This window comes from Oncorhynchus masou, chromosome 8 (genome assembly GCF_036934945.1).
Source record: "Oncorhynchus masou masou isolate Uvic2021 chromosome 8, UVic_Omas_1.1, whole genome shotgun sequence".
Taxonomy (NCBI): Eukaryota; Metazoa; Chordata; class Actinopteri; order Salmoniformes; family Salmonidae; genus Oncorhynchus; species Oncorhynchus masou.
In genome coordinates this window covers 42,754,489-42,766,648 of record NC_088219.1, presented here as the reverse complement: position 1 = coordinate 42,766,648, position 12,160 = coordinate 42,754,489, and positions in this window count along the sequence as shown.

The following is a 12,160-nucleotide window of genomic DNA, read 5'->3' as shown; positions in this document are numbered from 1 at the left end:
TGTAGCTGGGGTAATTAGTGACTACTCAACAAAGTTGGTACATTTGTGACTGTGGATTGAAGATAACTCAATCTCATTTGAGCAACAATAGCTAGGTTTCCATCCAATTGGCAAAAGATTTTCATAAGAATATATTTTTTAAACGTGCATATTTTAGTTGTCGCTACTGACGTAGCATCTTCAAATGCTCTGAGATTTGTGGCTGTGTTATCTAGTGGAAACCCAGTGTACCAATTTTGATTTTGTAGCTGTGTATTTTCATACACATTTTCCCACAAGTGGCGTTTCCACCAAACTGTCTTTTTCTGTGTGTGAAGACTGTATTGTACACGAAAGTTGTCATGTAAGTTGTCATGTACTGAAAACAAATCAAATTCAATGTATTTCCATAGCATTTTCAACTCTACCGATAGTTTTGTCACAAAAACTGTTAAATTAAAATGTGCCCACTCTGGTCTTGATGTAACAGTATAACTTTAGACCGCCCCCTCGCCCATATCCGGGCACGAACCAGGGACCCTCTGCACACATCAATAACAGTCACACACGAAGCATCGTTACCCATCGCTCCACAAAAGCCGCGGCTATTGCAGAGCAAGGGGAACCACTGTAGACTAATAAACTGCATGGTTTTCCATTCATAGTGGGAGGACAATCCCAGGTGAAGCAGTAGACAGGTGCGCAGTGACTTCAGAGAAAACCCACTACAGGCTACCCGACCTCTGCACTCGAGTGTATCTTCTCTTGATGTAGATTCGGATTCTAGTTATGATTCCCAAGGGAGTGGACCCTGCCTCACACAGGAAGCGGCGCAGGTCCTAATCCAGGCACTTGTCATCTCCCGTCTGGATTACTGCAACTCGCTGTTGGCTGGGCTCCCTGCCTGTGCCATTAAACCCCTACAACTCATCCAGAACGCCGCAGCCCGTCTGGTGTTCAACCTTCCCAAGTTCTCTCACGTCACCCCGCTCCTCCGCTCTCTCCACTGGCTTCCAGTTGAAGCTCGCATCCGCTACAAGACCATGGTGCTTGCCTACGGAGCTGTGAGGGGAACGGCACCGCAGTACCTCCAGGCTCTGATCAGGCCCTACACCCAAACAAGGGCACTGCGTTCATCCACCTCTGGCCTGCTCGCCTCCCTACCACTGAGGAAGTACAGTTCCCGCTCAGCCCAGTCAAAACTGTTCGCTGCTCTGGCCCCCCAATGGTGGAACAAACTCCCTCACGACGCCAGGACAGCGGAGTCAATCACCACCTTCCGGAGACACCTGAAACCCCACCTCTTCAAGGAATACCTAGGATAGGATAAAGCAATCCTTCTCACCCCCCCTTAAATGATTTAGATGCACTATTGTAAAGTGGCTGTTCCACTGATGTCAGAAGGCGAATTCACCAATTTGTAAGTCACTCTGGATAAGAGCGTCTGCTAAATGACTTAAATGTAAATTTTTTAGGACTCAAGCGAGGGGGAAGAGGAAACCCTCAATGGCCCAGCAGAACTGTCGACATGGACAAAGTGTCGTAGGGGCAAGAATGCTTCTTCATGTCCCATAAGCACTTCACATGAGCTGGCCTTGAATAAAGACTTGTCTTTCATCCCCAATGAAGCATCTAATTTTTTTTAACCTTTATTTAACTAGGCAAGTCAGTTAAGAACAAATTCTTATTTTCAATGACGGCCTAGGAACAGTGGGTTAACTACCTGTTCAGGGGCAGAATGACAGATTTGTACCTTGTCAGCTCGTGGATTTGAACTTGCAACCTCTCGGTTACTAGTCCAACACTCTAACCACTAGGCTACCCTTGACTGAATATTGTAACCACAATGTCACACATAATTTGTATTACCTTTCCAATTACTTTTAGAGTTTGGGAATGACCAATGTGCACTTTCTTTTCAGTTACATTGTTTTAGTTCGAAAGTGCAGACTTTTCTCTTTAAATGATTGTTTTATGTAGGATGCTACATGGTATCCTGCCGCCCCATTTGATGATTACATTTCTCTAAAACAGGTTATAGGCTACATGTGCACCACCAAGTCAGAACAGTAGGTGAAATGAAGAGGGGTAAATAGACCAAATTATTAGGGTGAGGCACATGGGCTACTAACAGCTTACTACACAACACAGTGTTACTTTCTTAGCTACAGTATACATATCTCCTTGGCATATTACATCATTTATGCAGCAGCATACAAGACATTTTTGGACTCACCTTGTTGTGCTCACTTGAACAGGAAGGTGGCACGGAGGTCCTTCGTGGGCAAATGTTGTCATCAAAGTCTGGTATTCTCTGGATTTATGGTGCTTTCAAAACAACTGGGAACTCCGTTTAAAAAAAATACATATTCAATTATCATTGTAATTGCACACACATTAATGTCATACATGCACCTACCCCAAGTGCTCTGTTGCTGATGACTGGGATAAATGCAGGAGCAGATTTCAGCAGCAGGACAAGACTCTCTCTTTGTGACTGATAACTGACATAAGGGCATGTACATGATAAGCCTATCTGGCTCATATGATTATGATGATCACAATGCTTCTTGAGTGTCATAAGAAAGTATTTACTAAAATAAACTGAAGTAAAACAATATATAATAATAAAAAAAGAAGAAAAGAGAACGTTTTAAATAATTAAAAAGCAACAATAAAATATCTGTAGCGAGGCTATATACAGGGGGTACTGGTACAGAGTCAATGTGCAAAGAGCACAGGTTAGTTGAGGTAATTAAGGTAATATGTACATGTAGGTAGAGGTAAAGTGACTATGCATACATAACAAACAGAGATTAGCAGCAGCGTAAACATGTTTTTGATTCTATTCTAGGATTCTAGGCTAACCTAGAGTGACTCCTCTGCTCCAAGACCATCAGGAACAGTCAGAAGTGGAGGCTGCAATGGAGCCATTATCATGGCTGCGCTTGTGGAAGGGTGGGTAGGCTTTGCACACGGAACTATCTGGAGCTCGGGAGCATCCTCACTGCTTGGCTTGGCGGTGGTCTCAGTGGTTTGGTGCTGCTGCTCATTGCTCTCCTCCTTTGTTTGGGTACCTTAGGGAAGCACATTTCTGATATCCACCATGGCAGATTAGCTGGTTCGAGCTAGCTAAATAGGCTAAGGCTAATAACACTAACGCTTACAGCTAGCTAGGTGTAACGGATGTGAAACGGCTAGCTTAGTTAGCGGTGCGCGCTAAATAGCGTTTCAATCGGTGACGTCACTTGCTCTGAGACCTTGAAGTAGTGGTTCCCCTTGCTCTGCAAGGGCCGCGGCTTTTGTGGAGCGATGGGTAACGATGCTTCGAGGGTGACTGTTGTTGATGTGTGCAGAGGGTCCCTGGTTTGCGCCCGGGTATGGGCGAGGGGACGGTTTAAAATTATACTGTTACATAGGTAAGAGTGAAGCAGCTTCAATCGTAAACTTGACACGCACTTATAAATCAAAATCAAATATTACAGGCAGAGGCGTATCATGTTATTAGCCTACCACAGAGATGAGAAGCATTTTGACAGCTCTAACGCAGTTTGACAGCTCTAATGCAGTTTGACAGCTCTAATGCAGTTACACTTCCAACACCTCCAAAACACCAGTAATGAGGGTGTTGGCTATTGCATGTTTATGCTCTGATCTGATTGAAACCCAAAAGGAGTCATACATAAACGCTCAGAGGCTTTCCATATCCCCCCTACACGCACGTCGCACGCCATGTCCATTGTGCTGACACACGGTGTTTGGTTTTCGGGAGATATAATGGGAACCGACCCATCTGGTCCAAAAAGTTGACTCAAGTTTTCCAAAAAGTACCTGTATGATCATCAAGACTCTTGGAAGAATGTTCTATGGACAGACGAGTCAAAAGTATAACCTTGTGGATGACAATGGTGCCTGGCGAAAACCAAACACTGCATTCCACAGTAAGAACCTTAAACCAACTGTCATGGTGGTGGGAATGTGATGGTTTGCTACCTCAGGACCTGGACAACTTCCTTAATAGAAGGAACCACGAATTCTGCTCTGTATCAGAGAATTAATCAGGAGAATGTCAGGCCATTCGTCTGTGAGCTGAAGATGAAGCGCAGCTGGGACATGCAGCTAGATGATCCAAAACACACAATTAAAGTTCTAGTTAAAGTCTTAAAGTCCAGACCTAATCCCAATTGAGATGTTGTGGCAAGACTTAAAATGAGCAGTTCATGTTTGAAAACCCACAAATGTTGTTGAGTTAAACCAGTTCTACATGGAATAGTGAGCCAAAAAAACCTGCTTACGTAAAAGTAACTTCCAGTCATAGCTGTATCGAAGTGTCATGAAAAGAGTGTTTCTCAATATAGGCAACCAACAGCTAAAAACAGGAAGTAGTTAGCTGGAAGCAGATCACCATGACCTTTATTACCAGGAAGCTGTTTTATGACGTGGTGCAAGTAATCTATTGATTATGTAGTCCCTTGTGGCTCATTGGACACACACATCCCCCCTAACTCCACCTCCTCGTCAATGGAGTACCCAACCTCGGTGGAGAGAAAAGATGACTTGAAGGAAGGTGGATGAAGAACAAGAAGGAGCCCCAAGAACCGAGAGAAATAAGTTGTTTGACCAAATAAACTTTAAGATTTGATGCAAACATCAATGCATTCAAAACCATTTTCAATAAGTTTCATACAATTCAATATTTATTATTATTTTCATTTTCAACTTGCACTACTTCACTCTCACAATATATACATATTTTTTTCATTTATGTTCTTTTTCTTCTGGGCCAATTCTTTTGATCTCAAAGTAGCTTCATATCCTCTCTCCATCCCCACCCTTAAAGGTTAAGAGATGCGGGCATGTACCAATCTGAACCAGCTTGAAGTTCAGACAGCGGAATTCTATATATTCAGTATATTAGGCATATTAATTAACCTGCTGTACATATAAAACAAACATACAGTGTAAGTGACTGTACTATTACCAACCTCATGAAACATCAAAGAACTTGAACCACCATGAAGACCAAACACTGCTGGCCAGTACCAACTATGTACCAATTATAAACAGGGAATTATCATTGGCTTTGTACTACTGTCTGCTACATGTCAGAAAGAGGAACCCAAATATCATTCACAACAAAAACATTAATCAGGATGTTTCAGATTTGCCGGTTTGGTTCCTGCATGGCTGAATGTTTTAACCCCCTGGTTCGCAGACTGTTTTGCGCTGCTAAATGAATCTTATTGACCTATAATGTCAACCAGACATCAGTATCTGTGTACAATCTATTCTTACATTGTAGCCCGTGACCCTATAAAGGAGTGGTGTCCAATCTTATGCGCAAAGGACTGGTGTAGGTGCAGACTTTTGCTCCAGCCCAAGCAGTAGCATACCTGTTTCAAAGTATCATATTCTTCAATCAAGATGTTTATCAGTTGAATCAAGTGTGTAACCGGCACTGTTTGGTCTGGAGCAAAAGCCTGCACCCACACAGGCCCTCACAGGCCAGGATTATTAGACTTTATAACATGGGTTGTTTGGATCCTGGATGCTGATTGATTGATAGCAGGGAGTTAAAGCACCATAATCCCCACATCCCACACGTAATGCCTGTTAACAATTCCACTGTTCCACAGCCCAGCCAGGCAATTTATACATGACCTTGGCACCAAAAAATAACCTGCCGTCAAACACACTCAGCTTTAGTGTGGGATAAAGCTGCAACCATCCATACAATACAATTGTAATAATGAACAATAGAGCCATACACACATTCTGTGTAGTGGGGATGTAAGCATAGTAAGCATACAGTATGTGCCATCCTGTGACAGGAAGTGTGAATTGTGGAAGGAAACAAAAATCTGTCATGTCCTATTTTTCCTCTAACTGGTATACAATTAATGACTGCTGCATGTGGCTCAACCCTGTCACATCTGGTTGTCACTGGGCAGGGTTGTCTTCAATGAGGTCAGGAAGAGGGAAGCAACTTGGAGAGAGCCACGAAATAATGTCACACACACACACACACACACACACACACACACACACACACACACACACACACACACACACACACACACACACACACACACACACACACACACACAGGAAACAGGAGTGGAGTAGAATAGATTGGAATAGCTTTAAACACACATTCCTATTAGTTTTTCTTGTAGACATTGACAATTTTAACATGGAAGAGCAGACTGGTAGGTTACAACCAGGTTATAACCAAAGCCAATTCATTCTCATGAAACAGGGTATTTGAGTAGATTGTATTATGCTTTGACAAGGTTTCTGTGTGCAGTAGTCTTTTGACGAATCAGATCGGCTCGTTGGCAAAAAATTGGCCAAAATATCAGAATTGGGCTGCCTGTGTAAACGCAGCCAAAGAGTATGAGAGGAGACCACACATTACAGAGCATGTGTCACACACATATAGGTTACATGTGTAACGACGTTCTTCGTTTGTCGAAAGAGAGTTGGACCGAAATGCAGCGTGTTTGTTACTCATGTTTATTAGTGAAAACAAATAATGAAACTATACATGAAATAACGAATAAATACAAAACAACAAAACTTAACGTGAAACCTATTACAGCCTGACTGGTGAAACTAACACAGAGACAGGAACAATCACCCACGAAATACAAAGCAAAACCCAGGCTACCTAAATACGGTTCCCAATCAGAGACAACGAGAATCACCTGAATCGCCAAACCTATGAAACACACACCCCTAATCAGCTACAATCCCAATAACTAAAAAACCCCACTAAATACAACAAACAATAAACCCATGTCACACCCTGGCCTGACCAACTAATAAACTAAAACACAAAATACTAAGACCAAGGCGTGACAACATGAGGTATTCATTATCATATAACAGGATATTTTTCAGAATTGGTGTAAATATAAGCATTAAACAATCAATCACTCTTACTTGTCATCAATTCCATACAAAATTCCAAACACTAGCCTTCCTATAATAATGGCTCCGGAGGAGATGGCTGCCGTTTTAAGGGCTCCTAACCAATTGTGCTATTTTGTGTGTTTTTTTCGTCTTATTTGTAACTTGTTTTTATTTAATGTTTCTGCCACTGTCTCTTATAACCGAAAAGAGCTTCTGGATATCAGGACAGTGAGTACTCACCTCGTACTGGAAGATGATTTTTTATTTAACGAGTCGGACGCAACGGATTTACTTCAGACACCGGACAAGGCCCAGATCCCCATTATTCGCATGTAGAAGAGGTGGAGATATAGGGGTCGTAGGTCGGGGTGCCTTGTAAGAATCTGACGGCGAGTGAGTGACCCGCGTCTACCATCAGTCCTATTAGCCAGCATGCAGTCATTGGATAATAAACTGGATGAACTACGATCTAGACTGTCCTACCAACAGGACATTAACATTTTTGAATATCTTATGTTTCACCGAGTCGTGGCTGAACAACGACATGGCAAACATACAGCTGGCTGGGTTTTATGTGCATCAGCAAGATAGAACACCTGCCTCCGGTAAGAAAAGGGGTGGCGGTCTGTGTCTATTTGTCAATAACAGCTGGTGCACAAAATCTAATATTAACGAAGTCTTGAGGTTTTGCTCACCTGAGGTAGAGTATCTCATGATAAGTTGTAGACCACACTATTTACCAAGAACGTTTTCATCTATATTTTTCATAGCTGTCTATTTACCACCACAAACCGATGCTGGCACTAAGACCGCTCTCAACCAACTCTATAAGGCCATAAGCAAACAAGACTTCAATGCAGGGAAACTTAAATCCGTTTTACCTCATTTCTACCAGCATGTCACATGTGCAACCAGAGGGAAAAAAACTCTCGACCACCTTTACGCCACAGAGATGCATGCAAAGCTCCTCCTGATTCCTTCTTAACAGCAAAAAATAAAGCAGGAAGTACCAGTGACTCGCTCAAAACGGAGGTGGTCAGATGATGCAGATGCTAAGCCACAGGACTGTTTTGCTAGCACAGACTGGAATATGTTCCGGGATTTTTCCGATGGCATTGATGAGTAGACCACATCAGTCACTGGCTTCATCAATAAGTCTATTGATGACATCATCCCCACAGTGACCGGACGTACATCCCCCAACCAGAAGCCATGGATTACAGGCAACATCCTCACTGAGCTAAAGGGTAGATAACCTGCGTAAATGACTTCCGACCCATAGCACTCACGTCTGTAACCATGAAGTACTTTGAAAGGCTGGTCATGGCTCACATCAACACCATTATCCCAGAAACCCTAGACCCACTCCAATTTGCATACCGCCCAAACAGATCCACAGATGACGCAATCTCTATTGCACTCCACACTGACCTTTCCCATCTGGACGTGACACCTACGCAAGAATGCTACTCATTGACTTCAACTCATCCTTCAATACCATAGTGCCCTCAAACTTCATCACTAAGGTAAGGACCCTGGGACTAAACACCTCCCTCTGCAACTGGATCCTGGACTTCCTGACGGGCTGATGATGCCCCCAGGTGGTGAGAGTAGGTAACAACACACGTGCCACGCTGATCCTCAACACGGGGACCCCTCAGGGGTGTGTGCTCAGTCCCCGCCTGTACTCCCTGTTCACCCATGACTGCATGGCCAAACACGACTCCAACAGCATCATACATTTGCTGACGACACAACAGACAGACACAACAGCCAGATCACAATGAGACAGTGAGAGATCTGACAGTGGGGTGCCAGGATAACCCCTCTCCCTCAACGTGATCAAGACAAAAGAGATTATCATTGACAACAGGAAAAGGAGGGCTGAGCACGCCCCCATTCTCATTGACGGGTTGTGGTGGAGCAGGTTGAGAGCTTCAAGTTCCTTGGTGTCCACATCACCAACGAACTATCATGGTCCAAACACACCAAGACACGCCCTCAGGAGAAAAGGTTTGGCATGGGTCCTCAGATACTCAAAAAAATCTAGAGCTGCACCATCGAGAGCATCCTGACTGGTTGCATCACCGCCTGGTTTGGCAACTGCTCGGCCTCCAACTGCAAGGCACTGCAGAGGGTAGTGCGTACGGCCCAGTACATCACTGGGGCCAAGCTTCCTGCCATTCAGGACCTCTATACCAGGCGGTGTCAGAGGAAGGTGCGTATGGCCCTGTACATCACTGGGGCCAAGCTTCCTGCCATTCAGGACCTCTATACCAGGCGGTGTCAGAGGAAAGTCCTAAAAATTGCCAAAGACTCCTTCCACCCTAGTCATAGACTGTTCTCTCTGCTACAGCACGGAAAGCAGTACTGGAGCGCCAAGTCTATGTCCAAATGGCTTCTTAACAGCTTCTATACCCAAGCAAGAAGACACCTGAACAGCTAAACAAATGGCTATCTGGATTATTTGCACTGACACCCCCCCCCCTTCATTTTTACACTGCTGCTATACTCTCTGTTTATTACATATGCATAGTCACTTTAACTCTACTCTATGTACATATGACCTAAATGACCTCAACTAACCCGTACCCCCGCTCATTGTACCGGTACCGCCTGTATATAGCCTCACTACTGTTATTGTATTGTTGCTCTTTAATTATTTGATATTTTTCTATTTTTCTATTTTCTTATTTTTTTCATTTGTATGTATTTATTGTTTACTTCAGTTTATTCAGTACCTTGTTAACACTTATTTTTTCTTAACTGCATTGTTGGTTTAGGGCTTGTAATTCTGTTTGACTTTGTCTGGATGCAGGGCTACGGTCCATGTAATTTCCTTCAATTGCCATTCATTAATTGCCATTCATTAATTGGCATTCATTAATTGCCATTCCCATTTGAAATATTGAAAACTCCTCATTGAAAATAATTGGCACTTGCTGAATGAACTAAACTGAAATGGGATTGAGCTCTACCCAGCCATGATGCAGAAGACGGTCAGCTGGTACTATCTCATCCAAGAACTAAAAACACAGGCAGTAGGTAACTATTCACAGTCGTAAGCCATTATCCCAAACCAAAAAAAAATTCAGTCTCTCGATGTGCAAAACTGATAGAGACATACCCCAAGCGTCTTACAGGTGTAATCGCAGCAAAAGGTGGCGCTACAAAGTATTAACTTAAGGGGGCTGAATAATTTTGCACGCCCAATTTTTCAGTTTTTGATTTGTTAAAAAAGTTTGAAATATCCAATAAATGTCGTTCCACTTCATGATTGTGTCCCACTTGTTGTTGATTCTTCACAAAAAATACAGTTTTTATATCTTTATGTTTGAAGCCTGAAATGTGGCAAAAGGTCGCAAAGTTCAAGGGGGCCGAATACTTTCGCAAGGCACTGTAGCTTCAGCACATTTTCATGTAATATACGGACCTCATATATAAACACTGTCTGAGAGATTTAAGTTCTCAATGTTGCATTTTGGTGCTGGGCTCCTAACAAATACTTTGTGGTGTATGCATTTTCATACAAAAATTGTCATATCAACCAGACTGATATTCCAGGTTACTCTGACGATCATCAGGACCTGAGGATCTCCAGCAGTGTGTAATGAGCCTATAGCCTTTGTAAGTGCCTTATGACCCTTCACAAGAGCCTAATGACCATTATGTTACCATTATGTTTGTATGATTAAAAAAAACAATTTAAACAATACCAACAATACTATTTGTGTACCATGTAGTTAGGACTGTATTACTGACTGAGATACCTGGGACTGTTAGCCAAGACCCAGTGTTAAAAACACGCTCTCAAACCCTGTCTCTGGCCCTGGTAAACAGAGGCACAAACTTTGGAGAGAAACTCTCCAGCCCAGCAGAGGCTACCATCCCCCGGTTTCACCCCTCTGGCCTTTTGAAACCCTGATGCTAGGGGCAACTCCCTCCTGACCTGTGTCATGTGACCTGGTCAGCCAATCAGTGGCCTAGCCTGGGAACAACAGAACCCCACTGTGCCTCTCAACTCTCCAGTTGTTTCCAGGAGGAGGGCAGGTTGAGACAGCCTCTGTAAACTCCTGTCCTCCACATCAACTCACATTTGAACCTTTCCACAATCATTCTTCTGGACTCACAATCATTCTTCGGAACTCCCTGACTGATGTTCAGTGTGTCTTTGACCATCCTCAGAGCGCAGACCAGCTGGCGGGAGTGTTTACGGACATATTCAATCTCTCCCTATCCCAGTCTTCTGTCCCCTCTTGCTTCAAGATGTCCACCATTGTTCCTGTACCCAAGAAAGGAATGGTAAATGTGCTTTGAGAGGCATATCAGCTCTACCTTACCTGACACCCTAGACCCACTTCAATTTGCTTACTGCCCCAATAGATCCACAGACGATGCAATCACCATCGCACTGCACACTGCCCTATCCAATCTGGACAAGAGGAATATGTACCTATGTGAGAATGCTGTTTATTGACTATAGCTCAGCCTTCAACACCATAGTACCCTCCAAGCTCATCAATAAGCTTGAGGCACTGGGTCTGTACCCCACTCTGTGCAACTGGGTCCTGGACTTCCTGACAGCCGCCCCCAGGTGATGAAAGGTAGGAAACATCACCTCCACTCCGCTGATCCTCAACACTGGGGCTCCACAAGGGTGCGTGCTCAGCCCCCTCCTATACTCCCTGTTCACCCATGACTGCGTGGCCACGCACACCTCCAACTCAATCATCAAGTTTGCAGACGACACAACAGTAGTAAGACTGATTACCAACAGTGATGAGACAACCTTCAGGGAGGAGGTGAGGGCCCTGGGAGAATGATGCCAGGAAAATAACCTGTGTATTGTTGTGAATCGTTTTTAGATACTACTGGACTGTTAGATACTACTGCACTGTTGGAGCTAGGAACACAAACATTTCGCTACACTCACAATAACATTAGCTAAATATGTGTATGTGACCATTAACAATTGATTTGAAAACAACTATCACTGTTCACTATCATCAGTCCTCTTTCTGTTTGCCGTGTCTGTTTGGTGTATGGAAATAAAGTGTGAAATGTATCCCTGTGTTCTACTGATCATGTCTATCGGGAAGCCAGGGCAGTTGCATCTATATCTAAACTGGCACCTCTATCGGAGACCACCACATGGTGGCGCTCTCTCTCACCCACATTTTGAAACAAACAGTTTTTTTTAAAGTTTTTTTAGCAGATGCTTTTATGTAAAGATAAAAAAGGAAAACCGACAATTATTGTCAAAATA